At 43.0% G+C, this 13,711-nt stretch overlaps 1 protein-coding gene across 3 annotated transcripts in view; it reads left to right on the forward strand.

Annotated features, from left to right (window-relative positions):
* Positions 1–2,394: 2,394 nt before the first annotated feature.
* The window catches only part of kcng1 (potassium voltage-gated channel, subfamily G, member 1), a 37,423-nt gene continuing 26,106 nt past the window's right edge, over positions 2,395–13,711 (forward strand). The window contains exons 1-2 of one of the 3 annotated variants that reach the window (XM_077575367.1): positions 2,395–2,415; positions 2,513–2,774. The gene's annotated coding sequence lies outside the window, so the exon portion shown is untranslated. Of the gene's footprint in view, positions 2,416–2,512; positions 2,775–13,711 lie in introns of those variants that run through there. The other 2 variants (XM_077575351.1, XM_077575358.1) reach the window with 2 other exon arrangements.

The following is a 13,711-nucleotide window of genomic DNA, read 5'->3' on the forward strand; positions in this document are numbered from 1 at the left end:
GTGTACAATAGCTTCTTATAGTTAAAAAGACCTCCTCTCTTTCATTGATAGACTAAACATATTCTTCGTACTTTTCCGTGAGCAGATGGTGTAAACAAGGTCAGGTGTGGGTGTGTTTTTGGGACTGAATGTGTTATATAGTTGAAGGATTTTCCCCATAGCAAAATCTCACAAACAAGTTGCAAATAAAGAGTGTGTGTGTGTTATTTCAAAACAGATTCTGTTCTCAAGGACCAAATGTGTTTTCGCACAAAACGCTTTTTTTAGACTAAATAGTATGTCCCAGTTTAAGGTCAGTTTATACCGAGATCAACACCATCTGCTCTGCACAGGACACAAAACATTTCGACAAGGTTAATATAAAGAATTAAAATGTTAATAGTGTGTAACAATGGTTGATATATGAAATGGAGTATTAAAAATGTTATAATATCTATCAGTAGCAAGTAACATGTACTTTACTGTTGTCTGCTAGGGGAGAAGCATCAGTGTCAGGGATACAAAAAGAATCAATAAACTCATTAAGAGGGCTGGTGACATCATGGGACTGAAGATTGAGATGTTGGAATCAGTGAGGGATCAGTAGCCAATGAGAAAACTTCTTTCTATCATAGATAATCGTTCACATCCTCTCCACGACACTCTTCAGCAGCAAAGGAGGTCTTTCTCAAACAGACGTATTGATCTTTGCTGCCAAAAACAACAGTTTAGATCATCTTTTATAGGCTACCATTCACGATTCACTTTTAAAAAGTATAACACTGGACGTGAGGGCAATACTCTGCCATACAATGCACTGTGCAATGAAGTATGCATATGATTAAAGTGTTCGTCACTTAAACACACAATGCAATGGGCTCATCTTGACAAACTGAACCGAAGGTGCCCGAGGCGGAAGGTGTCGATATACATACAAGTTTTTCTTTTTGGGCTTTGTTGAACTGTTTTACTTTTTTGGTCATCAAGCGTAAGTGTGTGTGTCAATGGTGGTACAGTATGCGGTATATGATAGGATGTTGTACTCTGCTTTGGATCTGTGCCGCGTCAATAGAACCAACATAACACTTGGGCCAGCACTCACATCCTCACTTTTAGCTCATTTAATATAGTGTAATTTTCACCGCACTTTGTCATAATGGGCCTACAGGACGCATGCGCACACGCACGCACACACACACACACACTGATGTTTCAACTCAGGTTGGATATTAATGGGTACAAATTTCCTGAGGGATAAATGTTAGGATGCATTAACAATACACTAATTTCACCAGCCACAAGACCTTCACTCCAATCCCATTGCCTCAGTTTAGATTTTAGGAGTTTGTATCCCATTTGCCCAGCATTGATTTACAATCGCACAACAAAGTGATTAAATAAAATACATATATTAAAAATAATTTTAAAATTTAAAAGGAAGATGCAGCAACATACAATTTACATATTAACTCATTCACTGCCATTGACGGCTATAGACGTCAAAAATTAATTTGAACTGTTTCTATTAGTTTAACATTTTTTTCTACTTGCTAACAAGAGTATGAAAACCTAGATTATTTTATTGTACATTCAGAACAGATATAAAATTTGTGATTAATCGTTAGTTAACTAGTGAAGTCGTGATTAATTACAATAAAAAAATAATAATCGCCTGACGCCCCAAATTATAAAAAATAAGGAGCATCAGACGATTAAAATTTGTATTCGTAATTAATCGCATGACTTCAATAGTTGACTCACCATTAATCACAAATTTTATATCTGTTATAAATGTACAATAAAAAGTTAAAATTATAGAAAAAATTCACACGAATTTTTGACGTGCATAGTCGTCAATGGCAGTGAATGAGTTAAGTCTACACACCCCTCTTCAAATGCCAGGTTTTTGTGATGTAAAACTTAAGAGGCCAAGATAAATAATTTCAAAGTCAAAAGTCAAAGTCAGCTTTATTGTCAACGTCTTCACATGTGCTAGACATACAAAGTAATCAAAGTAAAATAAATATTTTTGAAAGAATAATCAACTGAGATAATGTAGCTGCACGGGAGTGCACACCCTGTACAACTACGTATATATACTGGGGATGTGGCTGTGTTCAGAATTAACCAATCACATTTAAATTCATATTAAATGGGAGTCAGTGAACACCTGCCACCATTTAAAGTATAAGAATAACTAGAGAAACCCCAGTAAGCATGGGGCGAGGTTGAATTTATTTACACTTGGCTCGGTTAGCCCGTATAAATGATGGATGTTGCCGCATACATGCTTGCTAGACATGTTATAATTGTCATGTAATGAACAATTACATGCAGCACTTTTGTCCACTGACTGGCTTGTCATGTGTGTTTACTTCCAATCAATTCAGAGATCACAAGACTCAGGCAGTACAAGGAGATCAATTTGATCCGTTGGTGAGTTGGAACTGGTTCCCTCTTGGTACCCGCCAGCATCACAGACCTTTTGTGCAAAAGCTACAATCAAAAGCGCGTGATTACTCTTATTTAAAAGGTGGAGCGGAAACGGCTGTGCTCTGGAGAAGGTGGTTGCCATGGATTTCTCTCCAAAAGCTTGCGATTGAACAGCACATCCTACTTCTGATGTCAGCGTTTCAGATAGGGAGAGAGTGCAAGCGAGAGAGAGAGTAGGGTGCTGAAGGGAAGGAGGTGGCTGGAGAGAGAGGAAGGGAGCCTGTTGCTCATCATCATCTGCCGAGCTTCACCTCTCAGCATCTTTTAGCCAACACACTTCTTTTGAATCAAGATCACAGTGAGTATGTTTTGTTTTGTATTTATGTTTGTAGCTCTGTACTCTCAACCTTTTACATTCTTATGTCACATTGTGTGCTCTCACAGCCAAAAGTTGATACCGTTGATACCGTTGATACCGTTGATACCGAGCCGCAAAAGTGACAGAGATTTTTGGTGTGGCATCTGCCATGCCCTTTACACATGACAGCCATTTGCATACTGGATGCAGTGCGCACACACGCCGTGGTCACACATTAACCCGCGTCTCATCTCACGACGCTCAGTCATGATGCTCAGTCTGTTCTCGTAATAGGTCAAGTTTGAAATGTTTGTGTTCTTCCCTTAGTTGTTTAATATAATTGCATATTTCTGTTATTTGACAGTGGCAGAATGGCTTTATTGCAAAGCTGGATGGTGATGTTGTGAGTTTATACTGCAGTGGTACGCTTAATTCCACACAGTTCGTCAGTCAACAACTCCCAAACCCAACCTGATTTTTTATTTTATTTTATTTTATTTTATTTTATTTTATTTTATTTTATTTTATTTTATTTTATTTTATTTTATTTTATTTTATTTTATTTTATTTTATTTTTTGAAAAATGCTTTGAATAAGTTCACCATTACTATTACAAGATGTACTTTAAAAACTGTCAACCTTAACCTTGGTTAGAAGACATGTTGCGGGAGTATTAACAATATTCTAATGTTCTTCTTATGTGGACATTCAAACAAGCAGGTGTGCATACCAGTGGTTCAGTAGAGGGAGTTTTTATCTATCCATCCATTTTCATAAACGCTTATTCCTCACAAGGGTCGTGGAGGTGCTGGAGCCCATCCCAGCTTGCTTTGGGCAGTAGGCGGGGCACACCCTGAACTGGTTGCCAGACAATTGTAGGGCACACAGAGACGAACAACCATCCACACTCACACTCACACCTAGGGACAATTCAGAACGCCCAATTAAATTTACCTGCCATGCATGTCTTTGGAATGTGGGAGGAGACCAGAGTACCCGGAGAAGACCCACGCAGGCAAGGGGTGAACATGCAAACTCCACCCAGGAAAGCTCAGACTCGATCTTACACCCTCAGCACAGGGATGTAGACGTGCGAACCAGTGAGCCACGTGCCGCCTAGAGGGAGTTTAAGTAATAAAATTTCAATTTAATTTCCATTTGAATAAAAAAAGATATTTTTCGCACAGTTGTCCCATCAGGAGCGGGCATTCGCACACGTGAATATGTATATTCAGGCGAGACAGAGACGTCATCAACAAAACACACATGAAGGGAGTGGAGAGACGCAGGCGGGCAGTACTGTGTAGTGATGGGTCTGCGCTCAACGCAGCGTATAAAGAGGTGGAGTAGACAAGCACAGCTCCTCATCGTCATAAAGTCTTGCGTATTGTTTGATTCAGTGACCCCCGTATCTAACAATTTAATACAGATAAACTTATTGTTGCACCCCTAATATATATATATATATATATATATATATATATATATATATACACACACACACACACACACACACACATGCCTGCGGGTCCTAAAAAGTCTGAAATGTTATTTCCCAAAATGAAGGTCTTCATTAAAATTACCCTTAAGCCTAAAATTTGCTCTTTGTAAATTGTAGCTGATAAATGCAACATTGTTGTCCAATCATCAAATCAGCTGGCGAGAAAAATGAAGTTTAATTTTGTTGAGTATGCACAGTATACACAGTTGGCATGATATAATAATAAAAAAGAAGAAGGTAAGTTCCCTATTTACATATTTCCTTATTCTATTATATTGAGCACGTATGGCGAGGGTTATCGTCGCCAAAGAAAAAGAGGCTTTCCAAGATCATTTCCTCCAAAACAAATTGGTGTAATTTAAAAATGTGTGCCAGTTTCATTTACCTCAACCAAAAATCCATAAGAGAGTTTTTTTTTGTGATAGATGGGCCATGCTGGCCACATAGTCCCTTTAAAGCTGTTTTTTTGGATCACATTTGTCCACTCAGTGAGAGCATGGGCAGGACTTTTAAGTCAGAGAAACACTCTGGGGAATTATTTGTATTGTCATCCCAGAGTGTAGTATCCTCCAAACACGCCTCCCACAGTTTGAAGTCAAGATAGATGACACGCAATAGATCATTTGCACTCCCTCCTGCAGGTAATTACGGCTATAATGAGACCAACTAATGACTTGTTCCAGTTTTACCTACTAACAGTGACTGTCTGATTCCTCTCTATTAAAAAAAAATTGACAAAGTAATTAAAATGTGCTATTCGCAGGTGTCTTCACGTGTGAGGTGTCCGCTATAGATATACCCACATAAAATTAAAGCAGGGGTCTCAAACTTAACGTAAGTGAGGGAGGGCCGTTGGAAATGTGGGCTGCACCTCACCTGCGCTGAATTTAAAGAGAATGAGGGGAGCCGTTTGATTGGCCGAGAATCAAGTTCAATGTGTTGAGTCCCATAAAAGCCGTTTCTAACTGCGCCTGTCTATGAAAATGCCCAAAGAAAGAAAACCCCACTAATGAGCACAGTTAGACTATTTTTGCAGTAAGTGGACTTTGTTTGCTATTTTTCTCGAAATTGGCTGTTCTTGTTGCCAACCTTTCTTTTCACGGCAGGTTTTGAAAAAGACATGACAAAGAATTGCTAACATTCAAATTTGATGTCAAGTTGCGGCCTGCAAAATAAAAATCCTGTGGGCCGCAAATGGCCCCCGGGCCACGACTTTCCGATCCTTGCATTGGAGGAAGTCAAAGAATGACCAAGCACCAGTGGTGCACCATCATATATCAGTGAGCAACAACCACATTCGATTTGGAGCTCTTGTAAATGCAAATGTGAAATATGAGAGGAGCTTAAATAGGCTATCCTGGAACGTATCTCACATTTTAGCTGTATCACATGGTATATAACTACTGCATAATGAATGGATGGGTGTTAATCTGCAATGATGTCACAGCTTGAGTTGAACACATTTGTTGCAACAAATGTACTGGATGTATAATTGATATCAGAATCTGTCCAACTGCTTCAAATAATGACTAGACTAACCTTTATTGGGTGACTGGGATTCACATTTGTGACTTTAGTGCAGGCAGTGTGGGATCAATTCCTGTTCAGTGACATGACATGGGTGTGAAAATGAGTGCAGAGTCTAAAATGTGCCCCGTGTTTGACTGACGATCAGCCCAGGGTGTAGTTTGCCTCAGTTAGCCGGGGTAGACTCCAGATTTCTTGTTACTTTGAACAGGGTAAGTGGTTGAATATGGATGGACTAAATCATGAAGGCTGATTTCCCATCCACCAGTCCAGACAAAAAGTAAACCCTTTTGGTTCATTTTTCCATTTCATCAATGTGCATACTTTTGCCACTGAAAGCTATAAAAGTGGAGTGTGCGTTTGTTGTCTTCCTGGCTAGCTATCTTACGGTTTAGTGCTCTGTACTGTCTGCCACTCCATCCCGCTAGGACAGCTATTCTGCCACACAGACATGAACAAGACCTCAAGATACTTGAATTCCTCCACTTGGGGCAGGATCTCATGCCCGACCTAGAGAGGGCACGCCACCCTTTTCCGACTGAGGACCACGGTCTCGGATTTGGAGGTACTGATTTTCATCCCAACCGCTTCACACTCGGCTCCAGCGAGAGTTGGAGATCAATGCTTGAAAAAGCCAACAGCACCACATCATCTGCAAAAAGCAGAGATGCAATGTTGAGGCCACCAAACCGGACCCCCTCAACGTCTAGGCTGCGCTTAGAAATTCTGTTTATAAAAGTTATGAACAGAATCGGTGACAAAGGGCAACCTTGGTGGAGACCAACCCTCACTGGAAACAAATTCGCCTTAGTGCCGGCAATGCGGACCAAACTCTGACATCGGTCGTACAGGGACCGAACGCCTTCTCCAAGTCTTCAAAGCACATGTGGACTGGTTGGGCGAACTCCCAATGCACCCTGCCGAGGGTGTAGAGCTGGTCCACTGTTCCACGGCCGGGACGAAAACCACACTGCTCCTCCTGAATCCGAGATTCGACTTCCCGACGGACCCTCCTCTCCAGCACCCCTGCATAGACCGTACCAGGGAGGCTGGGGAGTGTGATCCTTCTATAGTTGGAACACACCCTCCGGTCCCCCTTCTTAAAAAGGGGGACCACCACCCCAGTCTGCCAATCCAGAGGCACTGTCCCCTATGTCCACGCGATGTTGTAGAGGCGTGTCAATGACGACATCCAGAGCCTTTAGAAACTCCGAGCGGATCTCTTCCACCCCCGGGGCCCTTGCCACCGAGGAGCTTTCCAACCACCTCAGTGACTTCGACCCCAGAGATAGGGGATCCCACCTCAGAGTCCGTAGACCCTGCCTCCTCAAAGGAAGACGTGTCGGTGGAATTGAGGAGGTCTTCGAAGTATTCTCCCAACCGATTCACGACGTCCCGAGTCGAGGTTAGCAACACCCTATCTCCACTATACACAGTGTTAATGGCGCACTGCTTTCCTCTCCTGAGACGCCGGATGGTGGACCAGAATTTCTTCGAAGCAGTCATGAAGTCGTTTTCCATGGCCTCACTGAGCTCCTCCCATGTCCGAGTTTTTGCCTCAGCGACCGCCAGAGCTGCATTCCGCTTGGCCAGCCGGTACCTATCAACTGCCTCTGGAGTCACACAGGCCAGAAAGGCCCAATAGAACTCCTTCTTCAGCTTGACGGCATCCCTTACCGCTGGTGTCTACCAGCGGGCTCGAGGATTGCTGTCACGACAGGCACCAACCACCTTACGGCCACAGTTCTGATCAGCTGCCTCAACAATGGAGGAGCAGAACATGGTCCACTCGGACTCAATGTTCCCCGTACCCTTGGGACAAGGGAGAAGTTCTGCTGGAGGTGGCCATTGAAAGTCCTTCTGACAGGGGAATTCTGCCAGACGTTCCCAGCAGACCCTCACAATACGTTTGGGTCTGCCAGGTCGGACCAGCATCTTACCCCGCCATCGGAGCCAACACACCACCAGGTGGTGATCAGTTGACAGGTCCACCCCTCTCTTCACCCGAGTGTCCAACACATGCGGTCGCAAATCCGATGACACGACTACATCATCGAACTGCGGCCTAGGGTGTCCTGGTGCCAAGTGCACATATGGACACCCTTGTGTTTGAACATGGTGTTCGCTATGGACAGTCCGTGACGAGCACAGAAGTTCAATAACAAAAAAACGATCGGGTTCTAATTGGGGGAGCCGTTCCTCCCAATCATGCCCCTCCAGGTCTCACCGTCATTGCCCACGTGAGCGTTAAAGTCCTCCAGCAGAACGAAGAAGTACCCGGAGGAAGCGCTCTCCAGCAAACCCTCCAAGGACTCCAAAAAGGGTGGGTACTATGAGCTGCTGTTCGGTGCATAAGCACAAACAACAATCAGGATCCGTCCCCCCCCACCCGAAGGCGGAGGGAGGCTACCCTCTCGTTCACCGGGGTAAACCCCAACGTACAGGCGCCTAGCCGGGGGGCAATAAGTATGCCCACACCTGCTCTGCGCCTCTCACCGTAGGCAACTTCAGAGTGGAAGAGAGTCCAGCCCCTTTCGAGAGGATTGGTACCAGAACCCAAGTGTGTGGAGGCGAGTCCGACTATATCTAGTCGGAACTTCTCAGCCTCACACACCACCTCGGGCTGCTTCCCTGCCAGAGAGGTGACATTCCATGTCCCCAGAGCTAGTTTCAGTAGCCGGGGATCGGACCGCCAAGGCCCCCGCCTTTGGCTGCCATCCAGCTCACTGCGCAACCAACCCCTTTGGCCCCTCCCACAGGTGGTGAGCCTATGGGAAGGGAGATCCACGTTGCCTTTTCGAGCTGTGCACAGCCGGGCCCCATGTGTATAGGTCCAGCCACCAGACGCTCCCCTTCGAGCCCCGCCTCCAGGCCTGGCTCCAGAGGGGGGCCCCGGTGACCCGCGTCCGGGCAAGGGAAACTGCAATCCAAAATTATCATTCATCATAGGGGTTTTCTGAGCCATGCTTTGTCTGGTCCCTCACCTAGAACCTGTGTGCCATGGGTGCCATTTAGAAGTGATTTGAGAAGGTGTAAGGTTTGGATTGACTTCCTGCCACCAAATTGTCACTCTGCCAGGCACATCTCCAAGACACTCCTTCTCTTGCACCAGCCCACCCAGCTTGGTTGCATCATGTGCAGTGAGCCTCGTGTTAATATGAAAATCAGGATCTGCCGGCATTTGTGCCACGGTGTAGATGTGCTCTCTACAAAAATAGAGCCTTTTGTTAGCTTGTTGCCAGTCATGCAACCCACCACACTCCGGGACTTTTTTCACTACTGGGTGAAAGCGCGGTGTGATCAATAAATAGGGGATATGCAACAGAAAAATAGCTTTGTGTTCAACAAAACAGGCCAAGATTTTACATTGAGTAAATTCATTGAGAAAAGATCACCACGATTTAAAACATTTTGTTTGGTGGTATGCTGTGAAATTTTTCTCATGTAAATCTTTGTGTCTTGGCTAAGCTCAATAGAACAAGTGTGCGTCCTGTTGTGGCCCATTGAATATACTGTATATGTGTGGTGAACATGTTGCCAGCACACATCATCATTATCGCATTACTTCTGATGCTGCACAAACATCTATGCACATTGTGGTGGACCGCAGACAATGTTAGGGAGTCACTTAGCTCCTTAAAGGCAACTTCTTTCAGGCTTTGTCAACACAATACTGTACAGACATACAAGTTGCTCGAGAAGTGAGGGTTTCCTGCATAAATTCCACACTGGAGAGGCTTTTCCGCATATGGAGCTTTCTCCAAATTGAACCACATTCAAAGGGGGGAAGACGATGAGAAATAGGGAGGTCATTTTTCAGCTTTGGGCTAGTTTTTGGAAGCAACATCCTTTTTAGAGTCCATTTGAGCACAATGAGCTGTTAAGGGAACAGGAAGTGGATTAAAGAGATTTGGTGTGGTTGGGATGGTCCATTTGACCTGAGGGATGGACCACGATCCAGTTTCAGATGACATACCAAAACAAGCCCTGTTGTAAGCAGCAGACATGGCAAGAATGACGAGACTGCGCTAATTATGTTTGAGCCTCATTTTTGACTCCAGCATACAAGTGAGCCAAATGAAAAGGCTTGACTCACAAATTGGAAATAATCTTCCATGTTCATGACTTCACTTTCACTGGCATGAAGCTCAGTAGCTTTTAATAGTTATTTATAGTCATAATTAAACCTTCATTTCCCTTGCAAGATCTGCAGTCTTTCTCACGAGCAAGCTAGCGAGCACGGGGAACATGGCACTGAAACTCCAGTTCCATTTCAATCAAAATCTTGCTTTTCGGTGCTGGATTTCACTTTCCTTTCTTTTCTTTGGTCCTTCCTCGGGTCTCCTGACGGCCTCACGACTCTGGCTGGAAGTGTTCGGTTTAGGTGAACGTTATGGGATTTTTTAATAGGTTTTAGGTGAACTAATGAATACACACACACTCGCACGCACGCACACACGCACATACACATACTGAGCTAACTCACCCACATACAAAAAAAAAAAAAAAAGAGCAATGATGATGACATGTCAAATCGGTAAAATTACCAAATGAACAATACTGAGCTCTCCAGAAAAAAAAAATAAAAATCTTGCTTTAAATTGTTTAAGATTGAAAAAAATAATAAAGAAAACAGGATATGATCACCTTTTCTAGCAACTTACCAAGCAGCTAGCTCATGAAGTAGCTTATAGTAGCTTAGTATATCTTATTTTGGCTACAGTACACAATCTTCTATGTTTATAAAAGAACATGACACGGTTTAAAATTGCTCAGGTTTGACAGTTTTGTTGAATAAAACGTTCTTCCGCAGCACTGGTGATGTTGAGGGCACTACGGGAAGCACAACAAGTGAGTCACCAGGCAATCTGGAGAACATGCCCCGCGGCCAGCCTGTGATCACGCTGGCACATGGAGAGGCCAGACCGCCGCCGATCTGGTGGAGGCAACAGCCTTCGTCGCCCTTGCTGCCTTTCATCCCGTGCTAGCACATTCAATATTCTTCTGGCAAGAGGAGGCTTTTAAAATACAACAACAACAAAAAAAAAATGCTGCAGTGAGTGTGGAGAGGAAAAAGCACAGTCGGTTAAAGTGAGGAATCAAACAGCCTGGAGGGGTTAAGTATGATTTAATGTAGCAGGAGAGTGGCGTAGGCCCGTGCACATCCATACTGGTGAAGCACTGTGGGCGTATTGATAACCTCTGCTGCACCAACACAACTTAGAAAACTGGTGGACACTCTTATGCCACGATTCTTTTTTGCTGATGTGAAGGCTTTTCATGCTGAGGAATAAGAATTGCGTTGTATAGGTTCATAAGGTCCAAGGCTGCCATACGCAAAGTAACAATGACTTTACGTACCGTAACAGAAAAGCTCCAGGATAGGATACAAAGCATAAGTCTCCCTCTTCAAAGTATTTTCCCTGGAGTGTAAAACCCTCACGCTCTCCTAGAAGGAGTCCTCTTTTTCCCAATTCGAAAGAGGAAAATATATCACAGGAAAGCCAGGTCAGGTGATTGGGAGGTTGGTGAAGCAGCTACAACACTGACCTTTGTAGATGTTCTGGTTGATTGTCTGGTCCTGTGACAAGAACCCACCGTAGACAATTACAACATGACTTTGAGTTTGGACTTGGGTTGCCTTACTTTCGCTGGCCGTGACGTCGGACACGTCTACTGAAGGCTCTGGCATTTGGCTCACTGGGTCGTACTCCTAAAGACCCGTGATTAATGACCGGTGATGAGTCTCCCTCACGAGTTTGGTCGCATTGGTCCCATCATCGCTCACCCTGTTCGTTGATTGAAGACCTGACACAGAGGATATTTATATACAGTAAAAGCATGTGGTGGTGGTGTGGGGGGTCGTGACTGCAGAGAGCGATTATTTCGCTTACTGTACTCAAAGGTGATTACAATGAGGGGAGAAACTCGAAGTTTGTGACACTTTTCTGACACCCCTTTTATAATACACACATCCAGATAATCATCATCATCATCTTCGTCATCAAGAAGCCAAAAAGTTTGGGTGGATTTCCAGGTAACTTTATATACTCGAATCTCAGCTCCAGGCAAACTGTCCCTGTGCTTTGGATATTTTTCGACCAGGTCGGCAAGATGTCCATTGATGGGAATATGAGTGTGAATGTTTGCTACATGAACTGCACTATTGGCTGGAAACCAGTCCAGGGTGTGCCCCGCCTCTTGCCCAAACGCAGCCGAGATAGGCTCCTGCTTACCCACGAGTCTCTAATGAACGAACATAAACGCTTTAGAAAATGGATTCGAGAGGATCTTCTAGTACCCAATTGAGATGAGCCAAATAACAAAAACAATATGGATTATTGAATGAACCTAACATGGCCTACTGTTTTTTTTTTTGTTTTTTGTTTTTTCCTGGAGAGCTCAGTATTGTTCATTCGGTAATTTTACCGATTTGACATGTCATCGTCATTGCTCTCCTTTATTTTATTTTTTAATTATTTTTATTTTTTTGTATGTGGGTGTGTACGTGCGTGTGTGTGTGTATTCATTAGTTCACCTAAAACCTATTAAAAAATCCCATACCGTTTACCTAAACCGAACACTTCCAGCCAGAGTCATGAGGCCGTCAGGAGACCCGAGGAAGGACCCGAGGAAGGATCAAAGAAAAGAAAGGAAAGTGAAATCCAGCACCGACCAGACACCACCCTACTGTTTTTTTTAAACAATAATATTTTTTTTTTTTTTAAAAGCAAAACACAGCTACAGCTGCAATGCTATAAAATGAAACATTACATGTGGCGCCTTTACAAAATCATATGGAAGTCATTTAGTATTGTTTGCATTTTGATTAATAGATTCCAAAAGCTTTTAAAACCTCCTTGGCTAAGACGTATGATCTCTGCGGGTGCAACATTCTTCTGGCTGCAAGGAGCAGGTGTCTAATAAGCATTCACTTCCTCACATTTCACTCTTAGAAGCCCACACCTCCTTCCGGAAATGCACGATTGTTTCTATTAAGCAGATCCAAGCGCTGACATTTTAATTGCTGACAATTCAATGAAATTACTGGAATTGATTGCATTTGCTTGGGCAGAAGCCCTTGAAGCAGCACTGAAATTTCTTCTTTGTCTTTTCCACTAAGAACATGATGATTTTGGAAATGTGTTTGCTTAAGTAGGGTTTTCACTGAACTTATGTGGGCGGTGGGTGAAGATAGTGTCTTTAGTCAGCCTAATGTGTGGTAAGGGTAAAAAAATTTTTTTTAAAAAACATTTAATTTTTTAACTAATAATAGCATTTTTTTTTTTTTATGAAGACAAATGAGTTAAATGTACATAATAGAGTATACTTTAAAAAAAAATGTTTTTAGCAATTTATTGAGTTTATACCTACCTAACATTCTTGGTTTTGTAAACAGTAAAGACAATTTAGTCTTCAGTAAACTTAGCGACGTGTTTTAAACGAGGAAGGCAATTTAGTTTCCATTGAGCCTAACAAAAGTGTTTTAACATTACAGCTTAGTTTTCTAAACATTTTCAAAAGGAAAGTCAACCATAAACATTTCTTGATAATAATATGTTATATGTGAACTCACAAGACTAAACATTCTGATTAATATTACATTTGTGGAAAATGAGTTATGCAGCAACATCCAGCCGTTTATCCATCACAGGTGGCGGCCATTTTGCCTATTGCTGTTAACTGAAGATGACATCACAGTTGCTCAGGCAACTACCAATCCCAACTCACCTGTTTTCTGAAACTGAGCTGTGATTGGTTGTTACCTAAGACCTGAGCAACTGTGATGTCATTTTCACACGACAAGTGGCAAAATGGCCATCTTCTGTTATTGATAAAAACTGCTGGATTTAGCTGCTTAACTCATATTCCACTAACGCAATATTTACCAGAATCCCGTATTTAGACTAGTG

This window comes from Vanacampus margaritifer, chromosome 1 (genome assembly GCF_051991255.1).
Source record: "Vanacampus margaritifer isolate UIUO_Vmar chromosome 1, RoL_Vmar_1.0, whole genome shotgun sequence".
NCBI lineage: Eukaryota > Metazoa > Chordata > Actinopteri > Syngnathiformes > Syngnathidae > Vanacampus > Vanacampus margaritifer.